The 16,011-nt window shown below is 35.0% G+C and overlaps 1 long non-coding RNA gene across 1 annotated transcript in view; it reads right to left on the bottom strand.

Annotated features, from left to right (window-relative positions):
• Positions 1–16,011, bottom strand: part of LOC122211886 — a 161,731-nt gene that overhangs the window by 77,287 nt on the left and 68,433 nt on the right. The window contains exon 3 of the long non-coding RNA XR_006198884.1: positions 8,570–8,697. This is a non-coding gene — a long non-coding RNA (uncharacterized LOC122211886). The remainder of the gene's footprint in view (positions 1–8,569; positions 8,698–16,011) is intronic.

Raw genomic sequence — 16,011 nt, 5'->3', positions numbered from 1 at the left:
CACCCTCGTTCGCTGAACCAATCCCAACTCAGCCAGCAAGAGAGCTGAGGCAGTGAATGTCATAGCAGCCAGTCTGCCTAAGCTCAAAGCAGAGGAAAGACAGACTGAGAATGAAAAGGAATGAAAGTAGGGTTGGGGTAAAAAGGCTGAATAATAAATAATCATCCACAAAATCTGGAAGAGTCACTTATGTTTTACAAATTATGACTTTTTTCCTTGTTAATAAGTTTACATAAAATTTAAAAACAGCCCTCAAATTTCAGTAATACATAGGATATTATTCTAATAAACATTTTCTACAAATACCTGCATTGTTACTGCACCTTATACCTTTGAGTTTCAATGTCTAAATATGACACCAATAATTGTGTCATGACACCCATAAAATATCTGAGATGTTCCAAGCTTCTCTTTTAAATTTTCTGTTTCTCCCGCAAGTCTTCTGATTATATAAATATAGGTAAAAATAATATGTTTCCTAAAATATCTGTGGCAATGCTAAAAGGCCCTATCCAATGTTCCCTCAATTGTAGACATAAGACATATTAAGATGGACATGAGGGAAGTATAAAATAGTGTCTTAAAAGCTCTATTCCAAGGGTGTCTGGGTGGCTCAGCAGGTTAAATGGCCAACTCTTGGTTTTGCCTGGGGTCATGATCTCACAGCTCATGATCTCACAGGTTCAAGCCTCACATCAGGCTCTGAGCTGCTTGGGATTCTGTCTCTCCCTCTCTCTCTGCCCCCTCCCCTACTTGTGCTCTTTCTGTATCTCAAAATAAATAAACTTAAAAAAAAATGGTTCTATAATGCTGAAAATGGTTTTATTTTTCAACAATTAAAATTGTATAATTTAGACTCATTGCAGAGATTGTTCAAAATCGAGTAGGATAAATGAGGTAGATCAAGCAACAATCAGAAAAGCACAGCTTGATGAGCTTACGGTTTATGCGACTCTTTCATGGAGCTCACTAACCTCACAAATGTCAAAAAATAAGGAAAGACTTGCACCTAAGGAGGAAAACTAACAGATGCAGCAAAAAACCTTTGAATCAATGGATGACTTAACCTTGCTTCATCCATCCTCCCAGCCTCCATCATTCAGCAAAGAGATGGTTGCTTCCGTTAAAAGGCAAATTGGACTTACAGACATTGTATATTTTGTTTTGTTTTTTTAACATGGGATAAAATGTTTGTGTTACTCTGTTGATCCAGTAAAAACAAGATGATTTTTTATCAGATAGTGAAAAGAATTTCTCAAGACACATCTTTGTAGGCAATAAGTGTGGGAACATGTGTATTAGATGAAAGCACAGAGAATCCATCTTTGGTGAAAAGATGTAGGATTAACATAGGATATATATATATATATATATCCTATTTTTTGAAGAAAAAAAGAGAAAGTAAAATGGTCTGCTGTGGGTTTTTTTTTGTTGTTGTTGTTAAATTTTGTTTTCTGGTTAGCCTTTGCCAGATTAAAGAAGTTCTCCTCTGTATTTACTTTGCTAAAAGATCATGAGGTTGTTACTCTTTTTATAATGAATGAATGCTGAATTTTTGTAAATATTATTTCTGCTTCTACTAAGGTGAACACATTGTTTTATTTTTTAATCAGTTGAGATATTGACTTACATTGTTTGATTTTTAATGTCCAATGAAACTTGCATTCCCTGAGATATATCAAATTTGTTCAAGATATATTTTCCTATTCATGTATTTTCTGATTTTGGCTTGCAATTATTTTTGAGAATTTTTACACCTATGTTTTTATATGAAATTGGCTAGTAATTCTCCTTTCTTATACTATCCTTATCAGAGTTGACTGTCAAGGTTTTCCAGTCTCATGAAATGAGTTGAGCTTTCTTGTTCTATTTTCTAGAAGATCTTCTACAATATTAAAAATATTCCTTTCTTGTCTGTTCAGTTATAAAAAAGTTAAGTTGTCATGACCTTGAGGTTTACTTGTAGAAAAATATTGATGGCATTCAATATTTTAAAAAATATAGAATACTCATTTAATTTTTTTATTCCACAGTCAGTTCTGACAAGTTGTTCATTTCATATCTATTTTCAAATGTATTGCTATTAGATTGTTTATAATATTTCTTTATATGATCTATTTAAACTCTGTGTATTCCACCTGTAGTCAGCCACTCTTTTTCATTGCTAATATTTATACCTTTTCTCTCTTTTTTGTCTCTTCATAAGTAGCCACTGTTTTGCCAATTGTACTATTCATTTCAAAGAAACATTTTTTTTGCCTTTGTTGAACTTTTTGTTGCATGTATGTTTTCTACTTATTTTTCTCCGTTTTTATGTTTATTTATTTATTTTGAGAGAGAAAGAGAGAACCTGAGCTGGGGGAGGGGCAGAGGGAGAAGAGAGAGAGAATCCCAAGCAGGTTCCCTGCTCAGTGCTGAGCCCAACAAGGCCCAGTCTCACACACCCTGAGATCATGACCTGAGCCAAAATCAAGAGTCAGATGCTTAGCCGAATGAACCACCCTGGTGCCCCTGTTTATTTTTTTCTTAAATTTTTCTTCTGTCTACTTGTTGGATCTGTTTTGCAACCTTTTGAAGTAATACTTGATTTCTAAGTTATACATTTAAAATTATAAATTTCTCAAAATGCTGCTTTAGTTATTTCAAATAAGATTTGGTATGCATTATTTTGTTATCCATTAAAACATTTTTTAATTTTTTTTTTGAGAAGGAGAAAGAGAGAGAGTGGAGGAAGGACAGAGAGAGAGGGAAAGAGAATCTTAAGTAGTCTCCATGCCCAGCGCAGAGCCCAACACTGGCTCTATCTGTTAGATCATGACCCGAGCAGAAATCAAAAGTTGGACACTTAACCAACTAAGCCACCCTGGTGCCCCTAAAATGTTTTTCTTAATACATTCATGTTCTTTGTAATATCCAAACATATGGAGGATATATTATTTATAGTTTGCCACTGATTTATAATATAATTTGTACTGTATTCAAAAAATATACTTTGATTTCACTGTTGAAGTTTTTTGTGATTTGCTTTTTTGGACTAGTATGTTTGTATGCCATATTTACAGTGTTTGCAAATGTACTTTGTAGGTTTGAAAAATAATGTATAATCTAGAGTTCTTAGGTATAGTAGTCTAATTTGTCCATTAGGTCAAAATGATTCATTATAATTGTTCAAGTCTTCTAAATCCTAACTTTTTTGGTCTATTTTCTACTTTTTAAAACTTAATATCTATTTTTATAGAAGATTATCTTATTTTTCTAATGAAATAAATTGTATCTACTTTAGAGATACTTTACTGATTTCCAAAGGAAGTTGAGCAAAGCAGGTAATTACAGAAAGAACACAAGTCACCTATCTTCCCATGTACTTATTCCACCAAGCTATAAACTATTTTTATAGAGCAGATTTAGGTTACTGATGAGTGAATGTATTTGAATCTATTCAAATAGTTTCAACCAACTTGTATTTCTGCCCTACCAGAAAAGTTTATTTACCTCATAGCCATGAGAGAATTTCTTTAAAATACAGGATACATTGTCCATTTGAATTTCAGATGATGAATAATGTTTTACCATAAGTACATCCCATATAATATTGGGGACCTATTTATTTTTTAAATGTATTCATTTTTTATCTGAATTTGAAATTTAACTGGGTAGCCTGTGGTTTTTACTTGTTAAATCTAGAAGTTCCTCCTCTGCCCAAAACTTCCCAATGGCCTCCCTCCTCTCAAGGAGTAAAAGCCAAAGTAAAAACCATTGTGGACATGGGAATCCATGCTCTGACCTTGGACTAACTCTTGGGTCTCGCTTTCTATAATAACATCCCAGTGTTATTCCAAAATATCCACATTGCCCTTCTTGCTGTACCTGGACTACATCAAACACACTTCTGCCCCAGGGCCATTCTCACTTTCTTCAGGTGCCTGTGAAAATGGGTCACTTTTTGAGAGAGCTCCTCCCTGACCAGCTTATATAAAATAGCAATCATTTCCATATTCCCTGCCCTCACTCTCTTATCTTTCTTTCAGATACTTAGCACCATCTGATGTTATCTAATTATTTTGCTGCCTCCCTTCCAATTAGATTTAGGCTCTATGAGGTCAAAGACTTTGTTTTGTTCACACTTGTATATACAAGGCCTAGAACTACACCGACATGTAGTAGGGGCTCAATACATTTTTGCAGATGGAATAAATGGAATAAAAATTGTGTATCCATAAAGTAACATAATGTTTGCCATTTATAGTATTTTTTCCAGTGTACCATCACTCTAAGCATTGTATACACAACTCAAAGGGATTTTACTAAGAGAATTAAGGTGATTTAAATGATTGTTCAACCAAAATTATATTTAATCTTCAACTGGAAAAAGTAATACTTATTTAGATGGGGGAAACAGCATTTATTTTCATGTCTTCTTATGATTTATTTAAAATTAAGCAAATAAGTAAGAGACATTGAAGTTAATGACACTATCATTCTACTATAGTGTTGAAAGCAATTAAGATTTTTTAAATAAATTTTAAATACACTCACTTATAATTTTAAATTTATTCATGCAATTATTTTGATTCATCAATATTTTTACATCAACTTCTATGTTTTTAAAAAATCTGATTACAAGTTCTTTTTAAAAACCAACATATTATAGAGTATCATAGTAAGGTCAGAGATGCATATAAACCTATCCTCACAAATGATGAAAACTAGCCTCATAAGTCCAGTGATACTTAACGATTGTACTTTAAGAAGATATTCTGAGACTGGGTTGGAGTTCCAAGTAACAGCTCATTCAGTTCACCCTCACCTGCTAAGGCATAGTATCTAAAGAATAATCTAATGCCAACCAAAAGTGGTTGTGCCCAGTGGCTTATAACTTCAGCTATACACTGTGACAACCCACTACATAAATAGTCAGACCATCGAGTTTACATAGCCACCAACAAAGGCCTGCACTTCCCTCAAAGTGAATTCTGTTAAGAATTTGGATAATTTTCTTTCCAGAAGACATGACTTAGAAGCTTCCCACCCTATTACAGATGTCCCAAGAATATTGGGGGAAAGAGGTCCTGATCTCAATTACTTTCCTCCTAAGAGGCTCCTTGACCATGTTCCAAAGGTGATCATAATTTAGTGTTTAGTGTTTAGCATGGCAATCCAAGAATTCTATTCTCTACGGAAATGAGTGCTTACTTGCTTTACATTTGCACAACCAGAAAAACAGCCGTTCAAGGAATTATTCTGTAAGGAAAGTGTGGGCTATGCACCAATCTGGTCTTTATGGAGAAACAGTGCCTCTTCCCAGGTGCTCTGTCGCATCATCATGAAAGTATAAGAAAGAAAACATGGAAACACAGCTTCATTAAAAGAAAAAAATTGCTACTACATTCTGATTTCTTTTTGTTTTCATTAAAAAATTTTTGTTAACATTTATTCATCTTTGAGAGACAGAGAGAGAGAGAGAGAGAGCGTGAGTGGGGGAGGAGCAGAGAGAGAAGGAGACACAGAATGTGAAGCAGGCTCCAGGCTCTGAGCTGTCATCACAGAGGCCAATGCGGGACCCGAACTTACTGACTGCGAGATCATGACCTGAGCCGAAGTCGGACACTTAATAGACTAAGCCACCCAGGCGCCCGCACATTTTGATTTCTTAATTCAAATGTTGTTAACATTTGCTCTAACACTTGGTTTAAAATATGACTTTGTAATTAAGATTAAAGTTTAGATATGACCTATTTGCAGAGACTATAATTTGTTGTCAATATTTCTACAGCTTTTGGGTAATCTATCATATTATTAAAATGCTTCACACACAATGAAGGAGAAAAAAATATTGCCTAGTTAGCACTACAAGACTCTTCTCAAACATAACTAATATTTATTTTGAACAAAATTGCTATAGAAAACTAAGTTGTATGAGATTTTATATGATCTCTACAACTACTAGGCAGTATCATACTGTGGAATGACTATATTTTACTTCATCTGTGACACTATTTTTTTTGGTGGAAAAGATCTCTTAATTATTCTGATTTTAACATTTACCCTGTGGCTTAAATTCTAATAATATTTCTGAAGGTATAAATAAAATAGTTCAGTTCAAGATAGGAGCAATAATCATTCCCAAGTTCTCTCTCATAATGGTTCATTGCAGGGAGAATGCACCAAAAAAATAGGAGGCAAGGACATTTTCCAGGAATTACAGCTGCAGGATGTACTAATAACCTGGGTTCGGGTATCACGTTGACATTTCTGCTCTAGTGACAGTTCCATCTTAACCACTCAGCTCTGCCCTCTGTCTGTCTCTTTATTTCTCCTCTTCCGCTCAGTACTGATTCTACTGCCCGTTTCTACGCTTTCTCTCTGGGTATGACATTTAAAACTCCCAAACAGAGAGAATGTGACTGTTTTGTCACTATCAAATCAAGATCATCCCTGTCAGGTGCATTTGCTTGTTTGGTTTTTGCCTTCGCTTTTAACAAGGGATGCTCTTCATTCCAGTCAAAGATGGCCTTTTGTTTAAGAGGCTGATTCCTGCTTCAGTTACTTATGGAATCAGAGTCAAATGTCAAATCAAAGGGCTGTGAGGGTGAGTTATTTAGAGTTTCCTAGTCTGTTGAGTACTCTAGATATATTTAGCCATAAGCATGGAAGAAATATATTATTTTGGATATATTTTCAATTAAATAATTAGTGCTTATGAAGACTCTAACAATAACGTACAAATCCTTACCTGACTGAAAACGGCATGTTCTTCTTGTAATTGTTACTCCTGCGGCCCTCTTAGAAAGCATCACCAGTGCAAATGCACGTTATCTACATGTGTTCTTTCACTTAAGAAAATATTTTTAAGTGTTTCTTTGTGAATTGGCTCTCTTTTTCATTTTGTTTTCATCTTAAAAACTTTAATAAAAAAATTAAAAACGTCATCACTTAGCTTTTGTGGAATGTTTGCCAGGGTCATAGCTCAAATTTATTTATAATAATGCTATAATTGTAACAAACCAAATATCTTGTACTAGACATAGGCATTCATTGATTCGCATTTACATAAAACTAAAGGTTAATTTATTAGAATTTTTAGAAAGAAGATACAGAAAATGAATTTGTCAAATAAGTATTCCCCCAATATCAAAATTTTCATACTGATATTATAACAATTATAATTCTAACACAGTGGTTGCCTTATTCCTGAAAGAAAAGGGAAAACTTAGCAGATGGAGTAGACGCTGACGAGCCTGGGAAAACCAGGCAGATAGGAGTCTCTCAGATCCCCCTCTGCCTAATGCCCCAGGTGTTATTTCCATGCTACCTTGGCCATTTCACAGAGAGATCAAGACTTCTTCCACACTGACATTGGCACAAATTCAGCAAAGGTCCCACTGCTCTGGAAATCCCAAACAAATTTAAGGGGTTTTAATGACCCCCTGAGAAGAATTTTGACCCCAGGAGAGGGCAAGGCACAGAAAGATAGCTTTTCAGCACCGAGCTTTGACTATACACTAGTCTCACTAAATTGTGCCAAACCTGCCACTTGAAATCCAGGACAGACTGTATGACCACTTGTAGGTTCACTCTATCGTTCGTAGTCCTCCCGGCTTCAACTTTGAGCTCAGCAAATATTTTTATTTTTCAAAAAGGCAGATTTATGCATAAAACGGTAGCTCATAAGACTAACTTTTCACTACCGACCTGTAAGAAGTTTAATTTGAAATTCAAAAATGATCTGTGACATTTTTTGGTCCATGCTGTATTTGTTTCCCCTGAGGCGACAACTGCTACTGCCTTTGTAAATCATGGGAAGGTGAACATCTAAAAAATTTACAAAGAAGCATCTTTGTTAAATGCTTTCCCGTATTATTTGGCTCCACTAGTCTCAGTAGTTGTAAACCACAAAAGGCAGGAACACAAGATATTCATAAATAATTCTTCGTATAAAGTAAAAGTAGTGACACACGTAAACGAAAGTTTGGTCCAATAATTTTGTGACCTTAGTGTGAAGCAACTATTATTTTATTTTGCATACATTTTGTACAAACTAAAAACAAACACCTGGAATGTAACCTGCCACACTAGAATCTTAGTCCAGTCTATTTCTAGAATTTAAATTCGAGATTTTTGACTTTGGAACAAACCTAACTATTAAAAGAAAAATACTGTGCTAGACACTATGTCTAAAGACACGACGCTCTTGAAAGGTAAATAAGGCAAGCACACGAATAAGTATAATAACATAAAAAGTTAAAATAATTGTGAAAGTTAATAAAAAGAACCATATCATTGTAGAGAAAGGAGTAGTAGTTACGAGAGGCCTCTTTCTAAACCAGACTCTAGTACAGGAGATGTGATTTTAATAAGCTGGCTGCTTCTTTAAATATCTTCAGAGAATTTCCCTGACTTCCCTGTGAAGAAGGGGACTTTACTCATTATGTAGGGGGGACTTTACTCATTATGTACGGTAGCCAATCTCATGCCTGCCCAGTCATGAGAATTATTAGAATTTTTTGACATGACATCTTAAGGTAACCTTTGATAGATATACTATAAAGTAAGAACTCCTTGGTCTTACCCGCCTTAAAAAAATCCTGAAGGTGTCCGTGAGCATTTAACATATAACAAAATATCCTTCACCTGAGAGTACTTCAGTTTAATAAGCCAACACCGGAAAAGTGTGAGTCATGGAGTTCCTGAGAGAATCTGCGTAGGACAACAAGGAAAGTATATGTTAGCACTGTCTTCACACTTGCCCTATATTATGCAAGCTTTTAGCATGCTTGATATTTTATAATGTCAGAGAATACAAGGAGATTCCACTTACTATCCCCAATGAGAGGAGACAAGTTATAATTGATACACTGCCCTGAGTGTACGGGGGGAGCGTTTCATTTCAAGTAGAAAAATAACAGCCGGTTGTATCCATAGAGGCTGTCCATTAACCAAGCTCTTCCCCCACTTCTTTCTAAGATGGTGGGTGGCACAGCCAGTTCCATAGTTCTGTGTGGACCTTTCAAATACATGCAAAGAAACAGATCTCACCACAAGACTTTTTTTATTAGAAGACTAAGAAAACCCATGCTTTAAAATGTCTTTGCACAGAGGTGACTGGGTGGCTCGGTTGGTTAGGCGCCTGGCTCTTGATTTTGGCTCAGGTCATGATCTCATGTGAGACTGAATCCCCTTTTTGGCTCAGTGCTGGGCGTGAAGCCTGATTAAGATTCTGTCTCCCTCTGCCTCTGTGCCGACCCGACTGGTGCGCTCTCTCTCTCTCAAAACAAACAAACAAAAAAAGTCTCTGCACAATAGAATACTTTTTTAAATGTTTATTTATTTTTGAGAGAGAGACAGTGCATGCACAAATGGGGGAGGGGCAGACAGAGAGAGAGAGAGAGAGAGAGAGAGAGAGAGAGAGATACGGTCTGAAGCAGGCTTCACGCTAACAGCAGAGAATCCCACATGGGGCTCGAACTCCGGAGCTGTGAGATCATGACCCAGGCCAAAGTCAGACACTTAATAGACTGAGCCATCCAGACGCCCCTACAATAGAATAATTTTTAAACAAATAAAAATATAATGTACACTGGGCCAGCACTAGCACAGTACATCTATTGTTAAAATTACATCATTGAATTTCAATTTATTCTCCACCCTAGTGAACTATGGGCTCCTTGAGGAAAAGAACAGTCCTTTATCTAACCTCTGTCTAACAGCCCGTAACATCATCTCCATCATGTAGGTTTTCCATATGCTAAGAAACCTCAGGAACCTATAAAAAAACCTATTTAACCTATAATTGTGAACATTGACATTCTCAGCCCAAAACTACCAAAAATTAATGTAGCAAGAGCAGTAGTTAAAACAACAGGAAACAAAAGAAAAAGAAAAAGAATTTTTTTAAATAAATCTTTATTAATGTATTAGTGCTTGATTATCTACCTACTTATTAGAAAATGATATAATTTGTAGGATAATTTGAATTGATAGTTTCATCATATATGACTATTATTGATTAATGATAAGGACAATATTTAACCTTATTTTAAAGTTTAGATTTGTCCTGTTTTTGGCTGTTGATATATATTGGCAATCCTAAACCATTTGACTATGATTAAGATAACATTGTGCTTTATTTTAAAGATAGAAAGAGAAATATAATGGTTAAAGGGATCCACAAGTATAATTAAGGCATGCTAAACTGGTTACTTTTCTAAATCACTTTAAGGGAAGTGAAGCAACTTCCCTTGAACAAGGAACTATTTTAGACGATGCATTTCCTCAGCTCAGACATCCCATTTGTGACAAAAACCATCATAGATACTAACTAAAGTAAGACAGGCACCATGGCAGGACAGCTGAGATTAGAATTGGTTTAGTAACATTCCTGATAGCAAGGCACTAGAGGAAGTGATTTTTCCATATGTCACCTGCAAAACAACACATATGACACCAATTAGCGTTCAGCATTTCAAAAATAAAGCATCTCTTTTTTGTTTTATTTATTTTTGAGAGAGTGTGAGCAGGGGAGGGGTAGGGAGAGAGGGGAACAGAGGATCCAAAGCCGGCTCTGCACTGATAGCAGTAAGCTCGATGCGGAGCTTGAACTCACAAACCCCCGTGACAATGACCTGAGCCAAAGTCAGAACTCAACCAACTCAGCCACCCAGGTGCCCCCAACAAAGTATCTTTTTAAATATTTGAGTAATTTCTACATATTCTATGTTTTATCTAATGCCTTTCATTTAAATTTCAATTTTATTCCTGGAGTTAAAATCACTGACTCGGAAATAAGCTCCATGAAGGCCGGGACATTTTGCCTTGTACAGCAGTGTATCCACTACCTACACAGTTTATGACACATAATAATCCACAGTTCACCAATGATTATTTTTAATATAAAAAACATTAGGGCATGGGTAATTGAAGATTCCTAAAGGCTTGAAAAAAATCCTAGGTCAACACTCTTGTAAAAATATGGTTTATAATGTTTGCATTAAATATATATCATGCCATAAAAATACGACAAAATAATGCATCTTATATATTAAATCAATATTACTACTTATACTTCATGATATATATCCTATAACTAACAATGCATATCTTAATGGTTATGTATTTCTGCCAACAATTTGTTCAAAACTATACCCTGAATAAAAACTTAGCTTCAAAGAATAGTAGTTAAAGTAACTTCTAAAAGTCCTAAAGATCTCAACTTGTATTTTGCCTTATTTTAAGCAAATATAAATAAATATATATAGTCATTCAAAAAATAACACAGAAAAAGTAATTTTTCTGACATATATGAAATCAGTGAAAGAGTCTAAAGCAGTTCATTTCATTCTGCTACAAATTGAAGAAAACCAAACTGGCATAAACAGTAATTAAATTTCAGGCACTGTTCTGCAATGCATGTTCAGCTTCTGAAGAATAAGCAGCTGCTTGTAAAATGTGGCAATCTCTTCCTCTTAAAAGAGGAACAGAAAACCTCTTGAAAAGCAGAGAATCCCACAAATGGAAGACTTTTTAAAAAATCTATGGATGAATAATAAACTTTCATTTGAACAAGTAGAAAACTGTGATACAGCCCTCTGCATGAATATTATAGAATGTTAGCATTTCCATTAATTTCTTCTTATAAATTGTCAGGTTGAACACAAATCATTCAACTATTTTAGAAACTGTAAACTCTACATTTTATGCTATCTATAATCTCAGAAGGACACAATATTTAACATCAAATCGAAAGCCATCCCTAACACAGCTCAATAGGTAATGATCACATGTATTTAAACCTATTTTCAGATTAAATCTGCTGCAATGGCTTTCAAATAAAGTACCATATCTGAAATCCCAGCACATCTTTTATTTGAACCCAAACTACTTCAAACTGAGTCACTTCTCCCTGATTAAAGCCTTGGCAACCACCACTGAGAGCTTGCTTTTAACATGTCAATTCATAGACTCCAAGAATTCTACTTTTTGTAATAAAGTTCACTCAAAGTTTGACAAATAATTGCAGATGTCAATTCAGGGGAGAGATGAAACCAAGAAGACCTATTTAAGGATGGTCACCTTTTTTCATATTTTCCACCTCTGCTGGAAAATTGGCAGATGAACAATAATGACAAAATGGAGTTTCTCAAACTGGATTTGACTTCTGCTGGCCAGAAAAAGCCCAGAGGTCACCACCAAGCACAGTCCTTCTCCAGCACAGCATATGCTTCTCAAAGAGTTTCTAGTGTTTTCCTTTTTGTAGAAACTACACCAACTTCCACCATCATTTTAAAATGCAGATAACAGAACAGAGTGAGGAAATAAGAGCTTTAAAATTGCTTAAAATTCAGCATGCAAACCTAAACGCTTGACTCAGGAGGATTCCTTATGATGGTTATTCAAAATTTATTTGCTTGTTATTTATACACCATGAATAACTGATTTCTTGTAAGGAGAAAACACACAAAAGTTTAAATAGAGTGTTTTATAAAATGAGAAATACCAACCACAAGGACGGAAATGGATAAATACAGTTTTTCCATGGTAACACAATTTAGATCCAAATGATAGCCTATTATCAAAAAAGTGTCAGCTCTGTTTAGTATATTTTATTTAAGAAAACAAGGAGGCATGCATTAAATGATTTACAAATATTTCCAAAAGGGTCTAATTTTTATATTATTATCAATGGAAAATAAATGTATTTAAAAAAAAAACAGTAGACAAAAATGCTACTTCATCCTTAATATTGCTTTTTAAATGAGAAGAGATTCCCTGTGGGAGATTTCTGGTTGGAAAAGATTGGTTTCTTAAGTAGCCTCCCAGACACTTAGGGCATGAAGAAAATTGCTTCAGTGCATTTGAATCAGACTTAGAAGAAAACCTAATATCAATAACATGTTCCCCCCTGAGGTAACTAATTTAGTCATTAGTCAACAATAAATCAGGCAGATTTCTACCCACTTTGTGGAAGCACTTACACCAAGAAATGAATAATTTCTTATAAAAAATATGTATCTTTGGTGTAATTGGGAATTTATATAAAGAAATGAGATTCAAACAAGTATAACTCAAATTGTGATTAAGTTACGTAATACAATTTCTGGTTTAAATAGATTTAGTTATAATATAAAGAGAAAAAAAAATCCTTTCTTCCCACTTCCTATCTCCACCTGTCATTCCAACCTCTACTCCCCAGTTTAGTTCTATAATGAATATAGAAATTCAAAACATAAGTGTTCCTTTATATGACTATGCTAGGACTTTAAATTTTAAGCAATTTATGGGTAAATTTATGAACAAGTGAATTTCAAAACTTACTTAGAACCCAGAAAGGGAGAATCAATGACTTTCAGTTCATTACATTTGCTCTATCACAAATATTTTTTGCTCTTAAAAATGTCTGGTACAGGAAATAAAGTACTGCCTTTTCCCTTTCCAAAAACATTACATAAATTTTAGCCAAGATATTTTGTTGAGTGACTTTGTATCCAGAATAAATAAAGGTGAGAACCAGTTATTGGCAAGTACTTAACAATATTTTTTTGTTTCTTTCAGTTCTTTTTTTAAAGTTTATATTTAAATTCTAGTTAGTTAAGATATAGTGCAATATTGGCTTCAGGAGTAGAATTTAATGTTTTGCCACTTACATATAACACCTAATGCTCTCTCTTTCATTTCTTATAGAAATGTGATTGGGGAAAGGACAGTGAAAAGAACAAAGATCTAACCAATAATCTCCATAAATTTCTTTGTCACATCAGGCATACTTTTTGAAGGAAAAAACTCACCACTTATATAGAGCTAACCCTTTAAAATACAAGGATATCAGAACTAATTGTCTCACAATCTCCTGATATCTCAAAAGAGAGAAGTAATAATATCAGGATTATTCACTGTTGTGGGGTATATTTTCTGTTTATCCAAAGAAGAATATTTGTAACTATCTGTTCTTGAATTTTCTTTGGGAAGCAAATGTTCCAAGTGAGATGATTATGTTTTGTACGTATTGAAGAAAAGAAGATTCTGCATTGCTTTAAAAATTCAATGTAACCTAAGTAACAATAACTTAAGAAAAACACATTCTAAAGTGAAAATAGCTTTTGACCTTATACAACAATGTCAGATTTTCAGTATCAGGAAGAGATCATTATTCTCAGCATGGTGCCATATATGTTGCAAAAGTGCAGTGTCTAAAGAATTTTTTTGTAGAAAGCAATTTTGTCATATTATGTGCTTACCAAATTATCCCTTTGGGATGAAAAACCTTTGGCTTTTGAGTTAACTCTTGGTTCACTTGGATCAAAATGAAATGTGAAAAACAGTGAAAAATAATAACATGACTTCATAAAATGTTGTATAGCTCAAATGAGTTTTCTGTGTGTGGAAAGTGTCTTTAAAAAACATTATAAAGGGGCGCCTGGGTGGCTCAGTTGGTTGGGTGACCGACTTCGGCTTGGGTCATGATCTCCCAGTTTGTGGATTCAAGCCCCGCGTTGGGCTCGGTGCTGACAGCTCAGAGCCTGGAGCCTGCTTCAGATTCTGTGTCTCCCCCTCTCTCTGTCCCTCCTCTGCTCATGCTCTGTGTCTCTCTGTCTTTCAATAATAAATAAATGTTAAATTTTTTTTTAAAACATTATAAAAAAAGCTTCAATTTATAATGATGATCAGTCATAATGATAAATAAAAGAGTCTGCTTCAAGATTTTACTATTGCACGACAACACAATTTGTCAGAAATTTAGGAGTCACAAGATTATCTGAAAATACCTAGATGTTTAACGTGAACAATTCATTTCACTACAACCATCATGCAAAGATCAGACTCCCCAAAACTGGCAATATGAATTAAATAAAATGTAATACAAAATAAACATAGTAAGATATATATCAAGTATGGTAACATAACTTTCAAGGCTTTTGTTTATGTTGCAGTAATAAAGGAACAATTTAGACAAAATGTAAATATAAAAATTTATATCTCAGGAGGATTCACTGCAATGTTGTATTTAAACACTAATACAATGTTTAATAGTATTAATAACATAATATTCTAATTTTCCTAGATTAAAGAGGCCCTTAAGAGTAAACATTTACCCTTATACATTAGGTCCTGGAATTTGTGGGCTCTTTGATCTTGCACGCATTCTTCCATATTAAGTGCATATTGATTTAGGCAGTAATCACGTTGTTTTTTTTTTTTAAATATGTTTGATGACACGCGTATTTGTGTGGAAGGAAGCCCCTAAAATGCCCTCCAATGATCCCAGTCTTCTGGTATTTAAAAAAAAAAATTTAATGTTTTACTTTATTTTTGAGAGAGAGAGAGACAAAGCCCAAGTGGGGAGGGGAACAGAAAGAGAAAGATGCAGAATCTGAGCTGTCAGCACAGAGCCTGACATGGGACATGAACCCAGAAACTTGGAGATCATGACCTGAGCCAAAGTCAGATATTTAACCAACTAAGCAAGCCACCCAGGCGCCCCCTAGTCTGCTGGTATTCATTTGAGCCCTTTTGTAATACCTTCCCCTTAGTACAGGATATATATATTGACTTGTCTCTGAAGAACAAAACGTAGCAACAGAAATAATAAGATGTCTCTTCTGAGATCACTACAAAAAGACTATGGCTTCTATCTTAGGTGCTCTCTCTCTTGCCCTTGCTTGCTTGCTCTGAAGGACGGCAGCTGCCAAGCTGTGGGTTTCCTGGTGGAGTGGGCTGCTGTGGGGAGTCAGAAGATTTAATTACAGATCAAGATGGAGCTGAGAAAACTGGACCGCAAGACGTCAGTGTTACATAATGAGTCTTTAGGGCCAGTGCCTAGACTGAGTTGCAGGGTGAGGGGATGTCCCTCAGGACAGGTGACCTTCCAGAGACAGAAGTGGAGCCATAGCCCAGAAAGACAGGAGGACAAGAGAACTTCAGGATGAACTCTAGAAAATCAGAATGGGTCCTTAGGTATCTAGGTGAGGCCACTGAGCAGCAAAGTAGGGAGACGGGGTCAGAAATCTCCAAAGGCCA

This window comes from Panthera leo, chromosome F3, assembly GCF_018350215.1.
Source record: "Panthera leo isolate Ple1 chromosome F3, P.leo_Ple1_pat1.1, whole genome shotgun sequence".
NCBI lineage: Eukaryota > Metazoa > Chordata > Mammalia > Carnivora > Felidae > Panthera > Panthera leo.
The sequence above is the reverse complement of the archived record's forward strand: the minus strand, read 5'-3'. Positions and strand labels throughout refer to the sequence as shown.